Here is an 11,526-nt window from a genome sequence, read left to right on the forward strand (position 1 = left end):
GCATGGGGGGAAATAATTCAAGCTTTGAAAGATAATAACCTCCAGCCAAGATTGATATATCCTGCACAACTGTTCCTAGAAATTGATGGAAAAACAAGGTGCTTCCAAGATAAAGAGGAACTAGGGGAATTTGCAACCACCAATTCAACTCTACAGAGAATACTGCAGGATGTTCTAAAAAAGAAAAATACCAAGATTCCAGAAACAGTGGCAGAGAGGCCACAATGAATGGAGCAGAAAGCGAAATGAAGAAGACAAACTCAGACTGCAGCCCTTCCAGGGGGAGAACTAGCAGTGTCTCCTGAGATCCACGCCATGTTGGAACTTAGGACTCTGGGAAGCCAAGCCAGCACCTCCCCTCCCTGTTAGCGGAGGCAGGGTGGCAGACTGCAGCCCTTCCAGAGGGAGAACTAGCAGTGTCTCCTGAAATCCATGCCATGTTGGAACTGAGGATGCAGTGAAAACAAATGACCATTCTGCCTCCCTGCTAAGCAATAGTGAACCTACTGCTACATGGCCTGGAGTCAAATATCCCACTTCCCCTATCCTCCTTCTCCTCCCCCTCCCTGTCCATTAGCAAGTGGGAACCAGAAATCTGAGCATCTCCTGGGAGGTTGACCATAGCAAATAAGGGGGACTTCCTTCTACTATTTCTTTGAAGGCAAATATTTTTATTACTGTTATGCTCTTTTCTTATTAGTGGTACTGCTCTGTTCAATATTCTGTTTTGATAAGTTCTTTAGTGTTCTATATTTCATCTCATTTTGATATACGGGATTGAAAGAACAACTATTATAAAGATAACAAAATATACTGTGATACCTATTACTGTTATCCCGGTAACCTGCTGTGAAGTTCTGTACCAATTTCACTGTACGATCTTATTTGGCTTTATTCTGACTTATTCTGTTGTATACTTTCAAAATAAAAATTAAAAAAAAAAAAAAGAAGAAGATAAGCTGACAACAAACGACAGAAAAAGATCTCAACAGAAATGAGGCAGAGAAGATCGGATGGTAGGAACAGCTATTTTGGAGAAAACAAGACATTATAATAGCTAGTGCTGACTTAGTATCATCTTGTTTTGAAGTCTCATCAAGCTTTTATTCTTCTGTCTCCATCGGTCTTAACAGGTTGTATCTTATTGGATTTTATTATATGTGATAATATAAGCAAAAACTTTTATAGACAAGGAGATTATACAGAAGCCATTGTTCATTTTCTGATAGTTGGTTCTAAATACCCTGTAATACTGTCATTCTCTTGAATGGTTTTACATTGTCTTGATATGTTTGGTGCTACGGTATACGAAGTTATACTCAAAGATTTCAAGGAAAGAGACACTATGATAACTACTTTTATGTCAGGATATCTTGTGGTGAAACACTATTTTGCTTAAATGGTTATGCTTTGACCTGCACTGTTTTGTTGTTATGCCCTCTTTTATCTCAATCTCCTTTTTTAATTATTTACTTTTTTATTTTTATCTTTTTAATTAAGGGGAAAATAAATAAAAAATAGCAGGATACATTATATTAACCCACTTTGATTTCCTATTAACTTGATTTGAAACCCTATATTGCCCTCACCATCTTGTTTTGACTGATTTTCCCCTATTCTGCTTTGCTTGATAGTACCAAGATCGAAAGTATAGGCAACAACTGTGAAGACAATAAGATTCATTATGACGCCCATTCTGGTTGACTATTATCTTCTTTTAAAGTCCTGTAATGTCTCCAATGTTTTGGTTTTATTCTTTACTGTTTTGCTCAATTTTATTATAACTGATGATATAGGCAATTTTTTTTAAGATAGCAAGAGGCAGTATGGTAACCATTGCTGATCACCTTGTATTTTGTTTTTACATTATTTATTATGTCCATCTTTTTGATTTGACTGACTCTGTTCTGTTATGTCACATTTGGTTTTACTCTCTTCAAAAAAAAAAGTAATAAGAACTGTGGGAGAAATAAAACCCAAAATGTGTAATTGTCATTGTACAAAAGAAAGGAAAAGAAAGTGCTCTAAAGGATATAACTGCATATATATTTAAGTGTATAAGATAGATAACCATATTACTGAGTTTTGTTGGATCATTGAACAAAACTGTTTGCAGTCTCACTGTTTGAAAGTCCACTTTATACGCTTTAATTTTGTAACTTGAACAACTATTTCTAAGATAACAATATGTAATCTATTAACTAGAGATTTCCTACTGTTTATTCTTTCTGAAATTCTGTATAACTTGTACCCTTTTTCTGTTTTTTTTTTCCTTTTTCTCCTTAAATAAAATTAAGAAAAAAAAAAAAAAAAAACTTGCCCTATATAGTAAAACCCCTCTGACCTGGACTTAGACTGCTAAATTTCCTTTTCTGGATAGAGTTTTGTTTTTTTGGATAAAATGACAAAAGTTCATAGTTTATCATAGGGTCATCTCATTTTTCTCCTGTCAAATGAGCACCATGGTTTGGAATGGGGAACTGGACAAAACACACCCACGGAAAAGGAGATTACAAAGTCATTCTCCCTCTGGCCTGGAGACACTTCTGGGCAGATACAACAGGAATTGGGTTCCTCCTCAGATTTCAACCAACCAGTGCCAGGGCACCAAATTGGTGATTGGACGAGAGCTAAGTATCAGCTTCCACTTGCTTCCAGCTGGGAGCCTTTGTGTGGAGCAATGAGTCTAGCCATGAGGTGTGGGTAAACTCCAGGTGGGGAGCACACAGGGTGAGACCTCTGTCGGATGGCAGTGCCTACCATTGGCAGAGGAAACACCAGCCAGCCAGGTGGGTCAGCAGACCTGTGATGTTTGTCAGTCAGCTGTGACCTCAGCCATTCTGGTTCTTATGCAATGAGCTCCGGAGTGGAGATCAAGATGGTAACTGATGGAAATAATGCATGGATCTGATAGCTGAGACTTCTGTTTCTAAATGACCCAGCTGCTACCACTGCTCAGTGTCTGACATGCCAGATACTGTGGTTGCTGTACCCAGAAACGCGACTGCCCCTTGGTGGCAAAATGGCTATACTGGACCCCATTGTTCTGGAAGAAACACAATGCATGCCCACTAATATGAACACCTGCTGTGTCTGTGAGCTTACCCATTCCAGGTTCTGCTCCTCCTCAGCTAGCACTTTTGCTGACCCATGTGGCTTTCATGGTGGGCTTTCTAGATCGTCCTCTCTGAGTATGCTGGAGATCTGGTCACAAGGTGTTATCAGACCCCAGTGGCTGTTTACCCATTTCACAATGAAAACTTGGCACCAGATTGCAGATGACCACCTGGGAACCAAATGTATCTCCTTCCCGTTTGCATCATCCCATTCATTATGTAGCCCCAGCCCTGTCTGATCCTGATGACCAGAGTCAATTCCTCCTGTGATGCAGTAACTGCCCCTTCTGCCTGGAGGTCTACCAGTAGGAGGAGCCAAGGCGATTAGGCAGCAGCCAAAACCTTAGGCTTAGTGGGCTTCTACTGTGTCTCCAGATAGAAGGTCACTTCCACTCCCGGCCAGCAGCCAAGACTTCCAAACCACAGAGCCTAAGGTCTCAGGGTAGGGAAACATACACGCTGGGTCCCTCAGAGCAGCAGTAAGTGAGGCCATTCCTACCTTTTGGCCTTTAAGCCCATCCATTCTCCATAGTGAATGTACAACACCATGCAATGGGCCTTGAATTGACTACTAACTGCATTTGCCTTATTGGTATGTTTGTGTTTGTTCTTACCATCATATTTTGTGCTTTCTATTCGGCCTGCTATTTCTGAAGGTTTTTTTCTTGAATTTTTCTTTTCTTTCCGTATTATTTTGGAATTTGCATGCTTTATTTTATTAATTTTTAAGGACCGCTAAATTTTAACCTGTTTACTTAAATCAACAGAATCTTTTTTTTTTTTTTGTCTTTTTCCTTTTTATCGATACCGGGGATCGAACTCACGACTGCCTGCTTTCAAGGCAGGTGCTTATGCCGCTGAGCTAAACCCCCAGCCCGAATCTTTTTTTTTTTTATTGGTACCAGGAATCAAACTTTGACCACGCACTTGCAAGGCAGGTGGTTATGCCGCTAAGCTAAATCCCTAGTCCCAAATCAACAGAATTTAAAATGAATCCCTGACCTACTCCAGATCAGTGGTCTGACTGCTTTGCTTCATTGTATCTCCGTTTCATTTGTCACTGGTTGATGTTTTGCTTTCTTTAGTTTCTGATTCTTCAGGTTAGTCATCACCATGATCAATGTTTAATTTACCATATCTTTAATGACTTTAGCTATCAGAACATCTTGCATGGCATCATCTGATCTATTTCCTTCTTCCTGGAGTAAATATTTACAAATGGCTGGTGGGATTTGTGACTGTAAACCTGCAGGTCTTGTTGAAACAATATGTGCTTCATTTAGTGCTTAGTCTTAGTAATCTTTTGGCTGGGTGTAAGAATCCCAGCTGTTGGAATTTTCCCTCTCAGAACTGAGAAGATATTTTGCTTCATTCTGGTTTCTACTACTGCTATTGAGAAGCCTGTTCCAGCCCAATTACCAGTAGTTTGCAAGCAACTTATCTCTCCTTCCTCAGAGTTTTTAATATTTTTTATCTTTTGTTTTCTGTGTCCACGATGAATTTTCTGCCTTTCAGATTATTTGGAGCATGCTGTACACTAGCAAAAAGAGCTTCGTTATGTTTATATGACCAAAGTACCTGTAAGGTTGCCATACTGTTCTGTGTGTGTGGTGGTGGGGGAGGTTCCCCTCTAGGTGACCTAATTGATATGTTATTATAAATCGCTAAAAACTTAACCTAATTGATGTGTTAACCATTGTTGCCCTCTACAAATAACAGATGTGATGCTAAAATAAGCTGACAAAAGATTAATGACTGCTAGACTTCTCTGTTCTCTGCTAAGGGAAACAAAGGTCTTCCTCATTAGTAGATTTCCTGATCCATGTCCATAACCCCTTTACTTTGTAAACTGTAATATCTACAAAAGGGCAGAAAAGTTTCAAAGTGACACACAGCTTTTGCTAACTCCAACTGCACTGTGTCGCCGGGCTCAGGATAAAATAAATCAGTGCTGCTTTTAAAATATGTTTTTGCCCCGTTTTTTTGAACTCGAGTTTGGGGGCTCATTTGTGGATTACAAGAGAGTAATAGCTTATAATAACAATAGTTAATATTTATTATTAGCTGTGCACCAGCCACTATTCTGAGTACAGTAACTTTACCAGGTTAACTCATTTCTTAGCCTCAGTACTACTATTATCCCCATTCTTTAGGTAAGTTAAGTATCTTTCCAAGTCACACAATAGTATATTTGAAGGCAGGATTTGAACCAAGGAGTTTCTCATGAACTTCCTGGGACTCCATGAATTGCTTTTCTACTTAAGCCACTTGGTTTCTGATATTTGCAATTACCAAAATCCTGACTGCAAGAGTTTTGGTCCAGACAGGACACTGTAGCCAGAAAAGCCTTGGAGGCAGAACCAAGGGGCTCCTATCTTCCCCACCCCTAGGAATTTGTCCGTGGTGCCAAATGAGTGCCAATGAGATGGGGGCGGTGTGTGGGGGGGGAGGTGAGGGAGCGTGTGTGTGTGTGTGTGTGTGTGTGTGTGTGTGTGTGTGTGTCTCCCCACATTCTTAAAATAAAGGTCATTTATATCTCATACTTCCTATCTTTTCAGCTGCCAGCCCCCACAATTCTATCACTGACTAATCCATTGGGCAACCAGGTGGATGTTGCTGCTTCTACTAAGGGAAATAGGGAATGCGGAGGAACAAATTCCTTTTGGAAAAAGGCACAGCATTGCATGTCTCATTTGGGACTTCGTTGAGTGTCCCACCGGGAGCAGGAAGTCTCACCAGCTGCGGAGCTGGCTGGAGCTGTCCTTCACGCATTCCTGGTTGTGGTCCCTCCCAGAGCTGAGCTGCAGAGGGGAAGCGCTGGCTCCGAGCCGCTTTCTGCCCCCCCCACCACAGAAGGGCGGTTAGCTGTGAGTGCACCATAAGCGGGTTATTGTCAATGACAAAACAACATTTTCAAATAAGTGTCTTTGAAAATTTAATGTTCAGCTAGTATTAGTTCAGGTAGTCTTGAACTCACTATGGAGCCCAGGCCAGCACCGCCACACTCAGTTTAATTTTAATTTTTATTACAGTTATTACTTATTTTAAGAAAAATCAAATCATTTACAAAGCTTGTAGTGAAGTCACATTAATTCTTTGTCCCACCCACTCATCTGATAGCAGCTACTTTAAATCCTTTGAATTATTTCTGTATGGATCTCCACATTTCTACACATCAAACTTCTATTATTTCCTGATTGTTTCGTAGTTCTTTACCTTTTCTATCCTCTAGTGACTCTCCAATATTGTTATAGTACAATTTTTGATCAATATATGGTGTTTATATTATTGTGATTGTGTAGTCTGTTATGATTATATTTCTTTTATTCTTAACTTTTAGTTTCCCTTAGAGTTAATGATTGCCTCATTTTCCATTTGCTTAGTTTTCTATGTTACTATCACTAATCAAACTCTCACCAGAAGTCTAAATCTTGGGCTGGGGATACAGCTCAGCAGCAAAGCGCCTACCTGGCAAACACGATGTTGTGAGTTTGAACCCTGGTACCATTTTTAAAAAGGAAAAAGTGTACATCTTAAAATACCAGGTAGTCATCAGTTTCATCATTTTTTCTTCTTTGACCTCTTCCTCCTTTTGATATTTCCTTTATATCCCAATTTACTTACTTACTCTTGTTTTTTTGTTTGTTTGTTTTTTTAGACAGGGCCTCACTATGTAGTCCAGGCTGGCCTTGAAAGTGAGGTGATCCTCCTGCCTCCAGTCCTGAGTCCTGAGATTGCAGGCTGCACCACTTGGCTGAATCCTCCGCTTTTCACAGCCTGTTCAGTATCAGGGTCTGATGGGTAAATCTGAGAGAGGGGAGGAGAGCTGTTCTGAACTCCTGGGCCTTTCACAGATGCAGGGGGAAATGTGTTCTGCACACTTGGGCTCTGGGCTTGCAGGCTGCCTGAGTGTACCCTAGGTCCCTCTTAAACTCAGACAATCAGGTCACTAGTCAGTTATTTGTGGGTGTTCACAGGAAAGCAATTATATTTCAGATGAGTTAATGCTGGGTGGAAAGAGGAAGATGAAATTCCATACAAACTCCTGGCCACAAGCAAGTGAGGGGAAGCTCTGGATTTGAGGCTCTGGTGGAATTTCTCATCAAATCTGGTGCAAGGGGGTGGTGGTCGCCACTGAGTTGAAGATGAAGATTTCTTCCTATTTGGTTAACTAGCTACAGAAATAAGAAGCACTAGAAATTTCCAGTGTGTGGAAGGATTAGCTTGGAGCAGGGGTGGGGACGCCAGGTGGGGACGCCAGGGGGGAGAGCAGAGGAGTGCCACGGTGGCTGCTCATTTTGCATGACCCAAAGCCCACATATCTCCAAACATATACTTATATGACCTTCAAACTAATGCAGTTAGCTGAGAGACACCTGTTTGCAGCTCTTTTGTGGCTCTTTTTCTTGAAATGCTCTGCATGAGATGTCTGTCCCTGCAGGTGACCTCTCAGGTTCCAGAGCACTGGCATCTTCCCTGGCTGAGACATGAGGAGTAGATGGTGGGCTGAAAGCTACCAGATGGAAGCTCCCCATTTTTACTCCTTGGCTGTCTGTTGGGTACATAGCAGGTGCTCAATAAATCCTTGTCATATGGCTTGGCCAGATGGTTTCCTGTCCCTTGCTTAGAGAGAAGCTCATCATTTCCAATGAGGAGAGGAGAGCTTGAGGAGAGGGCTGGATAACCTTTCCTGGACAGGAAATGGTCCTTTCTCACTTGTCAGTACAGGAAGGAACTACTTCCTCTGAGCAAGTGCACAGACCCACCTGTGTGTCGATCTTGGACGGTGACGAGGGACACTTCGGTGTGTGTCATCCCTGTCTCATGCCACCTTGCAACATGGTCCCCACCTACCTGCTTCATTGCATTTGCCTGAAATTGAGACTCAGCCAGGCATTAGCTGCCTTTCCTCTCCCAACCCTGTCAGGTGCTGCTGTTCCTCCGTAACACTGTCACTGAGTGCTGGTCTAGGGGAGTCACTGAGCCTCTCTTTCCTACAGTTAAAGTAAGTAGGAAGGATCTGGCACCCAATTGAAAAGCTCAGGTCTACATCTGCCTCTTCAGGCAAGGCTTGATCTGGGGACTCCCCAGTGGTCCCTCTTGCCTGCTCCATCCTGGGGGAAATCACAGTGCAGGTGATGGGTAAAAGCATTGTCTTTGGGTAGATTTTTGGGTATGGTGGGGCTGATTCTTCAACCAATTCCTGCCTTGGTTTTCTCACTTGTAAAATAAAGGTAAATAAAAGTAACTGGTTCACAGAGCTTGGCAGGTGAGTAAAGATGCTCTACATATAAACACACTTTAAATAGCCTGGCACATGGGCTGTATTCTGCGGAGCCTGAAGTTTACCAAATTAGGCATGAAAGTGAATATTTATTTAGAATAATGAAATCACATAAGTTACAACTTTTTAAAAAGTTGAAGAATGTCAGAACTTTACAAAACTGAAAAAAAAAAAAAAAAAAAAAAAGCCCACCGTGGTATTTGCACTAATCAGCAGACAGATTCGCTTTTCTGTCTCCTCTCTCCCTTCACTGTTAGGCTGCATTGAGTCTAAGGCTACCTTTATTCATGCCGATTTTATAATACCACTGTCTTTAGTGCAAATAGATAGCTATCTTTCGTTTAGTTTGGCTGAACAAAATTTTTAACTTACCTGTAATCCTAACAGCTGAGAGGCTGAGGCAGGAGGATTGTTGTGAGCTCGAGACCAGTTTGGGCTACAAAGTAAATTCAGTGCCAGCCTGTACTGCATAGTGAGACTCTGTCTCAAAAGACAAAAAAAAAATTAATTATTGACAGTTAATAATAGTTAATTATTGATAGCTTCTTTCCTCTTCATTGGTAATATTATGTAACATCTTAGAATTGTTAGTAAATTGGGAAAACCTCTGTTTTACTTACTTGACTATGTAAAAGATCAACCAAAACCTAAAGGGCCCCACATAGCAACCACTCAATTAGGTTCACAGATTCTGTAAATCAGAAATTCAGAATAGGCACAGGTGACGGGTGACAACTGTTGCGGCTGGAATCCCTTGAAGTGTGAAATGGCTAGGACTGCTGACTCCAGCTCTGACTGGTGGCTGTTCCCATGGCATGGCAGCTTCACAGCACGCTGGCCTACCAGCTGGACCCTTGTAAGTTTCAGGAAAGTTGCATTCCTTTATAATCTCACTTCAGGGGTCAGGTAGTATCATTTCCTCACGTCCTGTACACTGTGAGCCCATTACAAATTCACCAGATTGAAATTGAGAATTGCCCTCTACCTCTTGATGGAGAAATGCTTCTAGAAGGTTCATAGGTAGGCTAATGTGGCTGCAACCATTTTTGGAAAATAATATTTGTCATTACTTCTAGCAAGTTTTTTTTATTTGTACGTTTTTTAGGTATGCTAGCTACTTCCAGCATAGGACCTATGATAAATTCTCTCTCTCACTCTCTCTCTCTCTCTCTGTTACTGGGGATTAAACCTAGGATCTTTGCACTGAGTTACATCCTTAGTCTTTTTTTCTTTTTCTTTTTTTGGTACTGGGGATCGAACTCATGGACTCATGACCTCAAGTCAGGTTTGCCAGGCAGGTGCTTATACCGCTGAGCTAAGTCCCCAGCCTCAGTGTTTTTTCTTTTAAATTTGAGACAAGGTTTTGCTGAAATTGCTAAATTGCCCAAATTGGACTGGATTTTGCAATCCTCCTCTCTCAGTCTCCCAGACTGCTTGGATTACAGGTATGCACCACCAATGCCCAGTTGATAAGTGAAATTCCCTCAATAAAGGAAAAAATGCATTCAGGGTATAATTGAAACCATTATTCTCAGGATAGACATTCTGATTTCCATTTTGTTTTGTTTCTGGTGCAGAGAAATCAAACCCAGGGCCTGACATATGCTAGGTAATGGCTCTCCTTTGGCTCTTTTTATCTTATAAAGAATTTCTGAGGGGCTGGGGATTTAGCTCAGTGGCATAAGCGCCTGCCTTGCAAGCAGGCAGTCGTGAGTTCGATCCCTGGTACCGATAAAAGGAAAAAGGCAAAAAAAAAAAAAAAAAGAATTTCTGTTTTGATCAGGCACCAGTGAAAACTAAACCTTCCAAGCACAATTTTATATGTCTGGATGAATTTTCCACAGGCTGGTTTCTGACTACATTTCAAAATTTGTTTCTCTTCCTCGGTCCAATTCTTCTGGTACCGAAGGTCACGTCTGCACCACAATGCAATTGTCTTTTTATGTGACAATGCCATTGAGTCAGCACAGTGGGTGGTAGGAGTGTTTACGAAATCTGCTGCTAAACCTCAGGTCTCAAGGACTTCACTACCCATCAAGATTTATTGCAGACTACATAAAACATATCCTACTCAGCTGACATTAAAACTATCTCTAACTCACTTCCAGATCCTAGAAACATCCACTCCCCTATCCCTATCTAAAAACATCCATTGCTAAGAGAGGTGGAGGAATGGGAAGACAGCAGTCTTAACCAGCTGTGGGTAAAATAGTGGGCTTTTGTAAATTTTACTAAAACCATGACCACAACAACCTCTTGCAAGGGTTCCTCACCAGCCCAGAGGGAGAGATGCACAAGAGAATGGCCCAGCTGCAGCATGCTCAGCTCCACAGTGACGCCACTTCCACCTGGCAGAAGTGTTGACTATTATCATTGGCCCCATTTTCTGGTAGTTCTTCCTCTTATGGTGGGTGATACATTCAGCAACTTTAGCTTCATTTCCTCCCAGGTTCTGGTCCAACCAGAAAAACAACGTGTCTCTTCCAGAACTTCACACACCAGGATTTACCTTGATTACACTAATGTGAGTAGTGAGTCTAGCGAACCACACACCATGATCAGTGATTCCGGGAGCTGATGAGCCAGGATTGAGGCACCTGATGCATTCTTAAAACTGGAGGTAGATGCAACACCCACTAACCCATGGGGGCACAGCACAGGGATGGGCTGGTTGCCTAAAGAAAATTTGGGGAACTTCAAGAAACTGAATGCTGAGTAAAAACTACATGTTCATTTACTGTGAGCATAGAGCAAACTTTGAGAAAAGAAGGTGAAGGAAGGGAAGCGATGGGAAGACCTTCAGCTTGGCAGTGTGGGTCAGGTCAGCTCTGATGGACCTTACAGGGGTGCTCCCTGCAAGGAGCCCTCTGGTCAGGCAAGCCCCTGCAGGTCTCTGCCCACCTGCCTGTCCCCTTATGCTGATCTTGACCCTCCTGGACCTACTCCCTGTGTGCAACCTCCTGCTCACAGCATCTGCCATCTCTGTGAGACACTCATAACCACGAGAGTCTAACTGTGAAGCACTGGGTGGCTTTTCTTTCCTTATTTTGTGGAGATAGGGTCTTGCTATGTAGTTCAACCAGGCCTCAACCTCATTATGCAGCCCAGGCTGGTCTCAAACTCGGG

This window comes from Cavia porcellus, unplaced genomic scaffold, assembly GCF_034190915.1.
Source record: "Cavia porcellus strain 051 isolate PalLab524CR breed Dunkin Hartley unplaced genomic scaffold, mCavPor4.1 scaffold_6, whole genome shotgun sequence".
NCBI classification, from domain to species: domain Eukaryota; kingdom Metazoa; phylum Chordata; class Mammalia; order Rodentia; family Caviidae; genus Cavia; species Cavia porcellus.